Source organism: Podarcis bocagei (assembly GCF_964188305.1).
Source record: "Podarcis bocagei genome assembly, chromosome: 4".
Lineage (NCBI taxonomy): Eukaryota > Metazoa > Chordata > Lepidosauria > Squamata > Lacertidae > Podarcis > Podarcis bocagei.
Window position 1 is genome coordinate 42891841 of NC_138128.1, and position 11493 is coordinate 42903333.

Genomic DNA, 11493 nt, shown 5'->3' on the forward strand with positions numbered 1-11493 from the left:
CTAGTCCAGCCCCCTGCAATGCAGGGATCTTTTGCCCAACATGAGGTTCAAACCCATGTATCGAACTCTTGTACTTTAATATTCTGTTGGAAGCCACCCAGAGTGACTGGGGAAACCCAGCCAGATGGGCGGGGTATAAATAAATTAGTAGTAGTAGTAGTAGTAGTAGTAGTAGTAGTAGTAGTATTACCCTGAGATTAAGAGTCTCATGCTCTCTAAAGTGTTGAAGAATTTTCAGGATGATTTAAAAATTCAAAAATTGCTGCAAAATGTGGAGCACTGAATTTAATATTTGGAAGAATATAAACTGAGAGAACCCCCTGGAGCCAATCTCGTGCAGGGGAGAAGAAAGAAGGGGAAAGTTCCATTCTACTAGCACACATCCCTTGCAGACTGCCCAGAGTCTTTTGTGTGGTCACTCACAATTCCAGTACAGAGTCATCTCTGAGTTGCCACAGCGTCACATCTGACATCACAGTATTTTAGTTGGGCAGCAAACACTGTCAAGCATACTGATAACAGCCCAAACATGTATAAATAATGAAGAACTGAGTTGAGGGTGTGCACCCCAACCTTAGCTTTGGGCTACCCCAAATTATATATTTAAACCTCCAGGAGAGTGGCTTCTACCTGGGAGCATGATATGCTTCAGCATAGTTCCCCAATGCAGGAAAACCTTAATGTATGTAAAAATAAATAAAGTATGGGGGCAAGTGCACCTCGCTGAAAGCTAGCCTGCAGTTGAGCCACAAAGTGTGAGCTGCCAACAATGTGTCTGCTTGAAAAATCGGCTCTCGCGCACTGATATATGCAAACTCCAAAAATCTGGAAACCAGACATTAAGTTCAGAGAAGAGTTGACATTTCACTGAGGAAGAGTTGGATGATTATTGCGATGACTAATTTGTAAGGCGAATGTAAGAACAGATGTGATCAGAACAAGGTAACCATGTTGTTCCACAACAAAAATGTAAAGGTTTCTACATTTGAAATCAATTACAGGGTGAAATCAATGCAGTTAATATGCTGGGAGAGAACAAGCCTATGGCGCAGAGGTAGAACTCTTAATTAATGTTTGACCTGTAGGGCAACTTAGGAGAACAGAGCCCAGCAGCCACCACTGCAGGGGGTATGAAAAATGTGCTGCACCACTAGACCAGAACAAGTATTATGTGGCAGCTGTAACACTGCCAGATCCACAGATTTGAAGTGGATAAGCAAGTATACATGGGATAAGGCAAGTAAACTGGTCTCAAGCCATTAAGGGTTTTATTTACTAATAGTAGCACCTTGAACTTGGTCTGGAGTTCAGATCTCTGTGCAAAGGTCTTGTATGCTGATCAGCTCTCCTTCCTGCCAGCAACAATACTGCAGCATTCTGCACTAACTGCAGCTTCTGGATCAAGCGCAAGGGAAGCCCCACATTGAGTGCATTGCAGTGATCCAACTTTGAAGTCACCAATTCCCGAACTACTGTGCTCAAGATCATCTGGTCTAAGAACAGCCCTAGCTGTTGTACCTGTGGAAACTAGTAAAAGGTCCTTCTAGCTCCCTGGGCCTCCACGGACACGGCTGGATCCACAACCACCCCAAACCTGCTCCTTCAGGGGGAGCGCAACGCTGTCCAGAACAGGGTATCTGGACACTCGCCCACAGTGCTTCAATCTCGTCAGGATACAAGATCAGCTTATTTTCCCTCATCTACCTCATCACTGCATGCAGGCACCAGTTCAGGACTACCATGACTTCTGATTCAGATCCTATGGAAAAATGGAGCTGAGTGTCATCAGCATACTGATGGCTCTTAGCACCACGATTCATAATGACTACCCTCTTTACTTGACGGGAAAGTAATCTTGAATCACTTCTTTTTGTGAGGGGTGGAGGGGAGCTGCTGACTTTGCTGTCCAACTATAGCATTTACATTGTTTACTGTCTTGGATACCATTACAGTGGTACCTCGGGTTACATACGCTTCAGGTTACGCACTCCCCTAACCCAGAAATAGTGCTTCAAGTTAAGAACTTTGCTTCAGGATGAGAACAGAAATTGTGCTCTGGCGGCAGGAGGCGCCATTAACTAAAGTGGTGCTTCAGGTTAAGAACAGTTTCAGGTTAAGTACGGACCTCCGGAACGAATTAAGTACTTAACCCGAGGTACCACTGTATATTCTTTTATTGCACAAAGTGCTTTTTCCCCTAGGGCTCCTCAAGGCACCTTTCCTTTTTCAAATGTTAAAAGTGTGGCACTTGCTTTAACAGCTTCATGGTGAGTACTGGCACCTTTCTTTCTAAAAGGAGGGGGGAGGGAGCTCACTAATTGCACATATGCAGTATATGAACAATCTTGAATTTGGGAAAGACAATATGGACACAAATGAATAAAGCCACAAGGCATACAAACCCATTGCCAACGACACGCATTGTCTGAAAGCTCACATTTTCTTTCTCGCCATGTCAATTAATTCATTTAATAGGATTTCAAGTTTGCTGTGAATATCCAGGTTTTTAGTTGTAATCACAGAGAGTGAGTTCAATTCAGTCTTTGGTCTGCCACACAGGTGAGGCTGTTTATAACTTGATGTTTTCATTAACACTAAGAAACACCCCTGTAAAATCAGAAAGACATTTTCATCTTAACAATTCCTGATTGAATTGATCAAACTGGTAATGAAATCTTATCCTGTATGAATGAAAAACAGGAAGAGCAAGAGGAAAATATAGGCTTAATCAGTTCCATGTGCCCTAGGAGGTCTTTGGGTTTGTATGTCTTGGACAACAGTTCTCTAAGCCAATAGCAAACAACTTTTGAAATGGAGGGAACTTTCAAAAGCAGTTAATGATATTACACAGGGGTCTGTGGACTTGGGACTGAGCGAATCTATCTATTTCAGTTTCTTTCTCTGTTTTTGTCTTTATTTAGATTAGTTTCTTTTAGCTTGTGAAAAATATTTAATAAAATCTTGGTTTGTTTTTATAAAAGAATCACTTCCCCAGTCTTAAGCTGTTCTCCAAATCTGAATCATTTCACATTAAAAATAAATAAATCTTTATGGAAATTCACCAGCAATTTCATGCACATTTCCCCTAATGCAATGGAGTTCTGTATGCTGGTATAGCTCAGTCAGTAGAGCATGAGACTCTCAATCTCAGGGTCATGGGTTTGAGCCCTAACTTGGGCAAAATAAATTTCTGCATTGTAAGGGTTTGGACTAGATGACCCTTGTGACCCCTTCCAGCTCTACAGTACTATGACTCTGTTATTATAGTGGTACCTCTGGTTAAGAACTTATTTCATTCTGGAGGTCAGTTCTTAACCTGAAACTGTTCTTAACCCGAGGTACCACTTTAGCTAATGGGGTCTCCCCCCGCCGCCGCACGATTTCTGTTCTGATCCTGAAGCAAAGTTCTTAACCCGAGGTACTATTTCTGGGTTAGCGGAGTTTGTAACCTGAAGCATCTGTAACCCGAGGTAGCACTGTATTTTTTTTAGTAACGTATGCATTTTCATCAACACTTTTCAATAATATACAGTGGTACCTTGGGTACCTCGGGTACCACTCGGGTACCTCAGGTTAAGTATTTAATTCGTTCCGGAAGTCCGTTCTTAACCTGAAACTGTTCTTAACCTGAAGCACCACTTTAGCTAATGGGGCCTCCCGCTGCCGCCGCACCGCCGGAGCACAATTTCTGTTCTGATCCTGAAGCAAAGATCTTAACCTGAAGCACTATTTCTGGGTTAGCGGAGTCGGTAACCTGAAGCGTATGTAACCTGAAGCGTATGTAACCCGAGGTACCACTCTATGCATTTTTGTCCACATTAATTGGTCAAAGAACTGCATTGCAAACTTTGCAGAAGTCTGGATTTCGAAGGACAGCTGAGTTTCAGTTTGCATATTGTTTCAGAAAGTGTAAATTAGGTAGTTTCACATTAAAATGGCAAGCCAGTCAAATTTCTCCCAATCCCCACCTGTGATTCAAAAGGAGGGAGGAGTCATAGATCTCACTGGCCATGCCCAGTTCTTTTGTTGCAAGCATCCATTTGGATTTGGGAAATGCATTTCACACACACCCAGTATGAAATGTTCATCCAGCTTTTGCTCTAGCCGAGAAGGTCAGGAGCCTATTGTGATCTGGAGGCTGGGAGGAGAGCTGTGTTGGAGATTTTTATTTTATCTTGGGAACTGGCAGGGTGTAAAAGATGAAACATTAAGTGCACTGGATGCATTGGTTTTGTTGTCTCCAATTCAGCCTAATTATTAATATGCTATGCGGACAGCAATGCTTTATTAATTGTATCAGTAGCTGGTGATCAATGTGACAAGTCAAGTAAAAGAGCACTGTTATTCATCAGAGTTGTCAACAGATAATTGTCCTCATATGCATTTGAATAAGACAGAGGAAGAAGCAGAATGAATGTGCTCCTCTTATCACATTTAAGTTTAGCTCTGTAAGTGTCAACACAATTAAAGCTAGGAAGGGCACAAGGCAACACAGAAAGATTCATATTCTGCTATGTTCTGTAATATTCTGGAATGTACATTCCAAAGGGGTCTAAGCCCCTTCAACTAATCTATAATTCCTAGTGAGTCATACCACTGTTGAAACCCAGCACAAAAGGAAATACTCAACGAACAAGGAGAAAAATCTCCAGACATCTTGCTGCAATATGTATAATTTAAAGGCTACTTGGACAGAAACAGTAAAGTACTGCATGCAATTGACCATTAAACAATCTGCCATGACATTTTTTGAGCTTTCACAAGCAAACAAACGAAAAGAAACCCACAGCAAAACATTTACACGATCCTCAACACAGTGACACAATAGCATGAATTCCAGGATTGTGCTGACGTATACTGGAAACCATGGGTGGGGGACCAGTGAACCCCTCCAGACATTTTTGGACTACAACTCCCATAATTCCTGACCATCGGCCATGCTGGATGGGGCTGGTGGCAATTGGAGTCCCAGCAACATCTGGGGAATCACAGGTTCCCCATCCCTGCTGGAAACCAATGTAGAGATCCTTTACAGTGTCTCTGTGAGTTTCCATTCAAAAAAATGTCATGTCTTACACAAAGAGAACCACATGATGGAAGTAAGGTGGGATATAAATGTGGGTTATAAATGTACCCATTTAAAAACACCAACTCCTGAAAGTACATTGAAAAACAGAAGGTGGCCTAATATGAAGAGGAAGCAAAAATAAAACAGAAAAATAAATAAACATACCATATTTTTCCATGTATAAGACTAGGTTTCACCCCCTAAAAAGTAATGTCAAAAATTAGGGGGCATCTTATACATGGCTACATCTCTCCCCCCCCCCCATTTTTTAAAATCTGAGTCCCCAAAAATAGAGGGCATCTTATACATAGGGGTGTCTTATAGACGGAAAAATACGGTATACATACATACACACATACATACATTATTTATATATACATACAGTGGTGCCCCACAAGACGAATGCCTCGCAAGATGAAAAACTCGCTAGACGAAAGGGTTTTGCGGTTTTTGAGCTGCTTCGCAAGACGAATTTCCCTATGGGCTTGCTTCGCAAGACGAAAACATCTTGCGTTTTTTGCAAGTTTGTTTCCTTTTTCTTAACACCGTAAGTACAGTTGCGACTTGACTTCGAGGAGCAACTCATAGAACGCGGTGTGGTAGCCTTTTTTGAGGTTTTTGGTGATTTTTGAAGCTTTTCCAAAACTTTTCCGACACCGTGCTTCGCAAGACAAAAAATTCGCTAGACGAAAAAACTCATGGAACGAATTAATTTCGTCTTGCGAGGCACCACTGTATAGAGAGAGAGAGAGGTTCTGGCACCTCTCAGGTGGTCATCATTGCCATTATAAGAGAAGAAGGGAGGTGTTCATGGTGAATTCCTGCACCTCTTTTTCTAGAAAAATAGCACTGATAATAGCTATAATTACTAAATAACGTGTACAATGGATTTTGGTTGATGACAGCCTTCCTTGGGGCATGTCAGACATGTTGCCTTGAAAGGGGAACTTTTGTGCCACCAGTGAAGGTTGTCACTGATGTGTTGAGCGTTTTACTTTTTCATTGGGGCTGTTAATGAAGGTATTCTTTCAGTGTGGTCTTGAGGGTTTGCTTCCTTTCATTTTTAGTGCTCTATTTTCAAGTGCAACCCAACAGAATTAGGTGTGATTAAAACTTTTTAATTGGAGGGGAAGGTCTTACAGCGAGGGTGGATAGAGACAAAAATCTATTGGGGCTAGATGTGACCTGTGGGCTGGAGATTAGCCACCCCTGCCCTAGGTAAAGTCTATTGATCTCGATAGGTTTAATTCGTTGGATTCTGCTCATAACCTTGCTTCACACTCACAGGGAAAAATTAGCAGCTACTGTATTATTTACAAGCTATTTTACTGCATATTTTATTTCCCCTTATTTCTTATTCTGTGTGGATTTTCTCTATGGATTTAAAAAGAAAATTATCAAACAGATGTGCTTTAGAGATGTCATCCTCACGTGAAAAATTTCCAGGGCATAGACAAAGCGAAACGTGAGTTCTGGATTGTTAATTGATCGTGTTGCAAAGCAGTGAGATTTTATGAACAATCTCTGGGGGAATCTGTCGAATATACTTCAGTGTGCAATAAATTTACTAAACGATGAAAAGACCAATAGGCTAGGAAAGCTATTGGATGAAGTAGGATTTATTTATTTATTTATGTAAACTGTTTTGTGAGTTATGAAGTTCATGAGGCAAAATGGCCAGTTGAAGTATGCACTGCTTTAAAATGAGGTGAATTAAATACGTTTTCCCCAGCATAAAATACCTAATTATACAAAAGGACTTTAATATAACCATAACAAGACAATGCACAACAATATACACTTGTTAAAAAAGAAAATTCAGAAACACACTAAATACATCCACTTAGCAACCGCCACCAGGGACTATTTAGCCAAGGAGGTATTTCAGCAATAAATCTAATAAACTACCATACAAAATATTCTGGAGAGGGAATTTTTGTATCACACCTCTCTGACCAGCCACTTATTTTTACTTACTTATTTATTAAATTCTCACCCAAACATCACAGGTTGGTTCGCAACATAAAAATACGAAATGAGAACACAACATATATAATCAAAAAACCAAACAAATTGCCCACAATAACATAATGCAAGAAGGGGTCCCACATATCTGCAAACTTGTCTCTCCTGCATTCATCCCTCATTAGCCTACGTCTTTGTGTAAGTTTTTCAACCAGGGCAAGAGGCCAGATTTTGGACTACCATCCCTGAACTGCATTTAATACTTCCAGTGGTGGCCTATCTCTGGACAAGCAAGAGCTATTGAATGCAAACTTAGGTCTTTGTACAATAAGCCATAGTGAAGCAATAAACATAGTAATTGGTTGCATTTTTTTTATTAGGACTGGATGTTAAAAAATTTTAAAAAAATATTCTTACTTTCATGACGGGGTTTTTGAATTAGTTGGCAGGTTCATTAGCTTGCCCTTCGCTAAAATTCACTAACCAGACTAAGGAATCACGACAATTCACTCTTTCCTCTGTGTATTTTGTTTTACGGAAGAAACTTGCTCTATAAACTTAAATGTTAGGGTCCCCCCTTCCCTGCAAGCAATATGCTTAGGATGTGTTCTGAGCAAAATGGTGAGTGAAGCAGAAGAAAGCTCTTTCTGTGACAGCTTATTTGTTCATAAATCTTTTTTCTATTAAGCAAAAGCAGAGAAATCCTCCGAACCATAATTATTTACCTTCTCCTGGAAATTGGGGAATCACAAAGTGTACTTTACACATCTTTGAGCCCCTGAAAAACATCAGAAGAAATTCAGAACAGGCCCAGGGGGCAAACTCCAAGAGGCAACGTTTAGAAAAATTTAAACCTCTGAACCTCACTCTGTGGGTATGTGTGTCTGTGTGTGTGTGGACCTTGCTTTTGAAGTCTGATCTGCTGTGGAAGGTCAAAGCCCTGAGAATCACAGCTATATTTTGCATTCGTTCCATTCCTCACAGGTCATAGTCACTTCACTTTGGAATACTATGCCTGACGATTACAGGGCTTGACAATATGTGACCTTCAAACCCAGCTTGGAAATACATACTTTTAATGGCATTTCCCATTGCTAGACAGGCATAACTCTGGTTGGCTGCTAGCTTATCTCTAGGAGAGAGTGCTTCAGTTAGAGTATCTATAATCTCAGGACTTACTTTTCGATCTATGAACTGAGCATCAGAATGTAAAAAAAAATTAGAGCCTCTTGTAGCTGCTTAATTCATCTACCTTTCCTCACAGGAAACATTTAATTTAGCAGAAATGTTTAGACTGTGGTGTGTGTTTTGTGCACGATGTAAATGCTTTAAAAAGGGAAGGGAAGAACCCCACACCCCAGTGTTTTTAATAAGATGTGTAGATCTGAAACTGCTGGGAAAATGGGTCTGATATCCAGATAGAAAACAGCAGGACCACCAATAACTCTGCAGAGTACTGACGGGACATCACAGCATGATTTAAAAATCTATGGAGGCCAAGAACTATGATTTGACATGTGTCTCATTACATATATCACAGAAAGAACCACTAGAGCTACTGTGACTGCTGGGGGAGGGGAAGCTATTAATTGTCCATTCCACACTGGTTTCCAGGTTCAAATAGAATGTCTTTAACTACTTCTGTTCTTTATTGCTTGGTTCATTTCCCATGCAATAAATCTGACAGGAGAGTTGCTCAGCAAAGGTTTGGAAGAAGACATGGATGCTTTACAACAGGAACATTAAACTATATCTCATCTTCAAATTCAAGTACTAGTCTACAAGTGTTCGTGTCATAACCATTTTTTATTTTATTTTATTTTTTTACTATTGGGACATGCAATTTGCATCTTAAATTTTTTCTCCTTAACCCATGGTTGGGGGATGAAATACAACCACATTATATCCTCCCCCCCCTCAGCCAATACATTTTGCTTCTGTTGAAGGTGTGTGTGTGGTGGTGGGGAATCTGAATTGTTCCATAAATTAAAATGTTGGAAATATATTCTAAAAAGGGTGAAGATATACTTTCCCCTCCCCTTTTTAGTAAAGAAGTGTTTCATCTAATACAAAGGTAAGGAACCTGTTAAGCCCAAGGGCTCCACTCCATCATGAGCAACCATCTGGGAGGGACGGCATGCCACTGGTGGGCGGGGCCAGAGACAAAAGAAGGTGGAACAACAGGTGTGACTCTTACCTTTGCACCAGAGGCTGCCTTCAGTTTATATGTAGACATTTTTCCATCCAAGCAAGGAAAAGGCATTAGTAGAGCTCAAGAATACACAAAAACACCTGAGGAGTGCGTGGAGCAGGGTGTCTGAGAGGCAGTCCTTTTTTTTCTAAACAAAATGTTTAGGGTTACTCTCATTTTGACTCAAGAAAACCACCATTTTATAGTTCAAATTGGGGAAAACAATACAGTAAATGGACAAAAGTACAAAGAACACACATTACCTCATATTACACAGCTGACAGCTCACAGCAACTTCCACACATCCTCATTCCACACTGCTTCACACATTAAATGCTCGCTTCCGTCTGAGACTCAGGAAACACAGGGAAAGGAAATGAAGCCACCATCAGGGGTGGTAACAACGAAACTAGATTCCAACTCTTACTTCACACATTAAACACCCGCTTCTGTCTGAGACTCAGGAAACACCGTGACAGGAAATGAGGCTGCCATTGGGAGTAGCAACGGAACTGACAATTCACCATGCTAGAGAAGAAACTAAAAAAGTTTCTTCTCCCGTTAGATTCATGAAATGTTTAGGGCTGCACATCCTCCTGTGTCCCCCCAGAAAAAAGCACTGCTGAGAGGTATGGCCTAAGCAGGGTCTGTTTTGGTGCAGAGTCGCAAGTGCCAGATAGAAAGATGTGGAGGGCCACATTCAGCTCCCAGGCCTGAGGTTTCTCTACCCCTAATCTAATATGAAGAGTAAACTAGTGTTAGAGTGGTGGACGTGGCAATAGAAAATCCAGACTCAGTCATGAAACTTACTAGGAAGCTGGTATAAGATGGCGCCCCCTCCCAGAGCCACATACAGAAGCCAGCCAGAATGGCTTCCTTCAGCGCTGGAAAGAGGACAGCATTCTCCACCACATCTGAAGCAACAGACTAGCTTAGGGGGCTCAGAAAAGGCTGTACATGGCACACACAGCATTGCCCCTATTTCCCATCAGTCAGCACCTGCCACCCGAGGCAGATGCCACAGTCTGCACAATAGTAGGGACAGAAAAACACTCTCTCTACAAAAAAAAGCACTACAGTCACTAGGAATAAAGCTTCGTTGGGCGTTCAAATAGTTTTCAAGTAGTTGCATTTTTCAATAGATGCTTCTGCTGGCTGAGGAAGGAAAGTGGGAATACTTTGACTATCTATGCTGTGTGTTTATCAAGTGTGAAGGGAACCCAAACCTCTTCCCACAAGTTAATGTTTTTCAGGTTAATATAGATGCAATTGCTGGATGTGCTCTCATGTAAAAACATTTCCCCAATATGAATCTATCTACCACCCTGCATATGAAAAATGGCATTCCTCCTCCCATCAAAAAAGGGATAGATTCAATCTATTATCCTCAGGAGTCATTACGGAGCTAATACCTGTGATTGTGACATGTGAGTTCATAAGGTTTGATAAACTCTTCTGAGATGCATCTCCTCTTGAAACATATTGCAGTTTGTGGAAAGATCTTATTATTCTCAAGGAGCACTTCAGGCTTCAGAGAAGTAATCCTATGTAGATAAAAGGCTGAGCCTCTCTTACCAATTATTTCAAGGGTTGACTGTCATTTGTTCCATAACCAGGAGACGGCAAGAATTCTAGTGATGTAGTTTATGATGTCACATTTGCTATAATCCTGCCTCTGAAACAAATCACTATAAAAGGGAATGAAAACATGACTGAAAATGTCAATTTATTAGCAATATGCTATGTACATGATAGGGACGCGGGTGGCGCTGTGGGTTAAACCACAGAGCCTAGGGCTTGCCGATCGGAAGGTCAGCGGTTCGAATCCCCGCAACGGGGTGAGCTCCCGCTGCTCGGTCCCTGCTCCTGCCAACCTAGCAGTTCGAAAGCACGTCAAAGTGCAAGTAGATAAATAGGTACCGCTCTGGCGGGAAGGTAAACGGCGGTTCTGTGCACTGCTCTGGTTCGCCAGAAGCAACTTAGTCATGCTGGCCACATGACCCGGAAGCTGTATGCCGGCTCCCTCGGCCAATAAAGTGAGATGAGCGCTGCAACCCCAGAGCCGGTTACGACTGGACCTAATGGTCAGGGGTCCCTTTACCTTTACCTTTATACACATGATATTTCAGAATATTTATTTATGTTTATTTTTAAAAAATCTGTCCTGTGTATTTCTCCAAAGAGAATCTAAGCGACTAACAAACTGTAAGAAAAACAGAATGAAATAAACAAAAATATCTAAACACCTCCATTCATTCAGATTAATAAA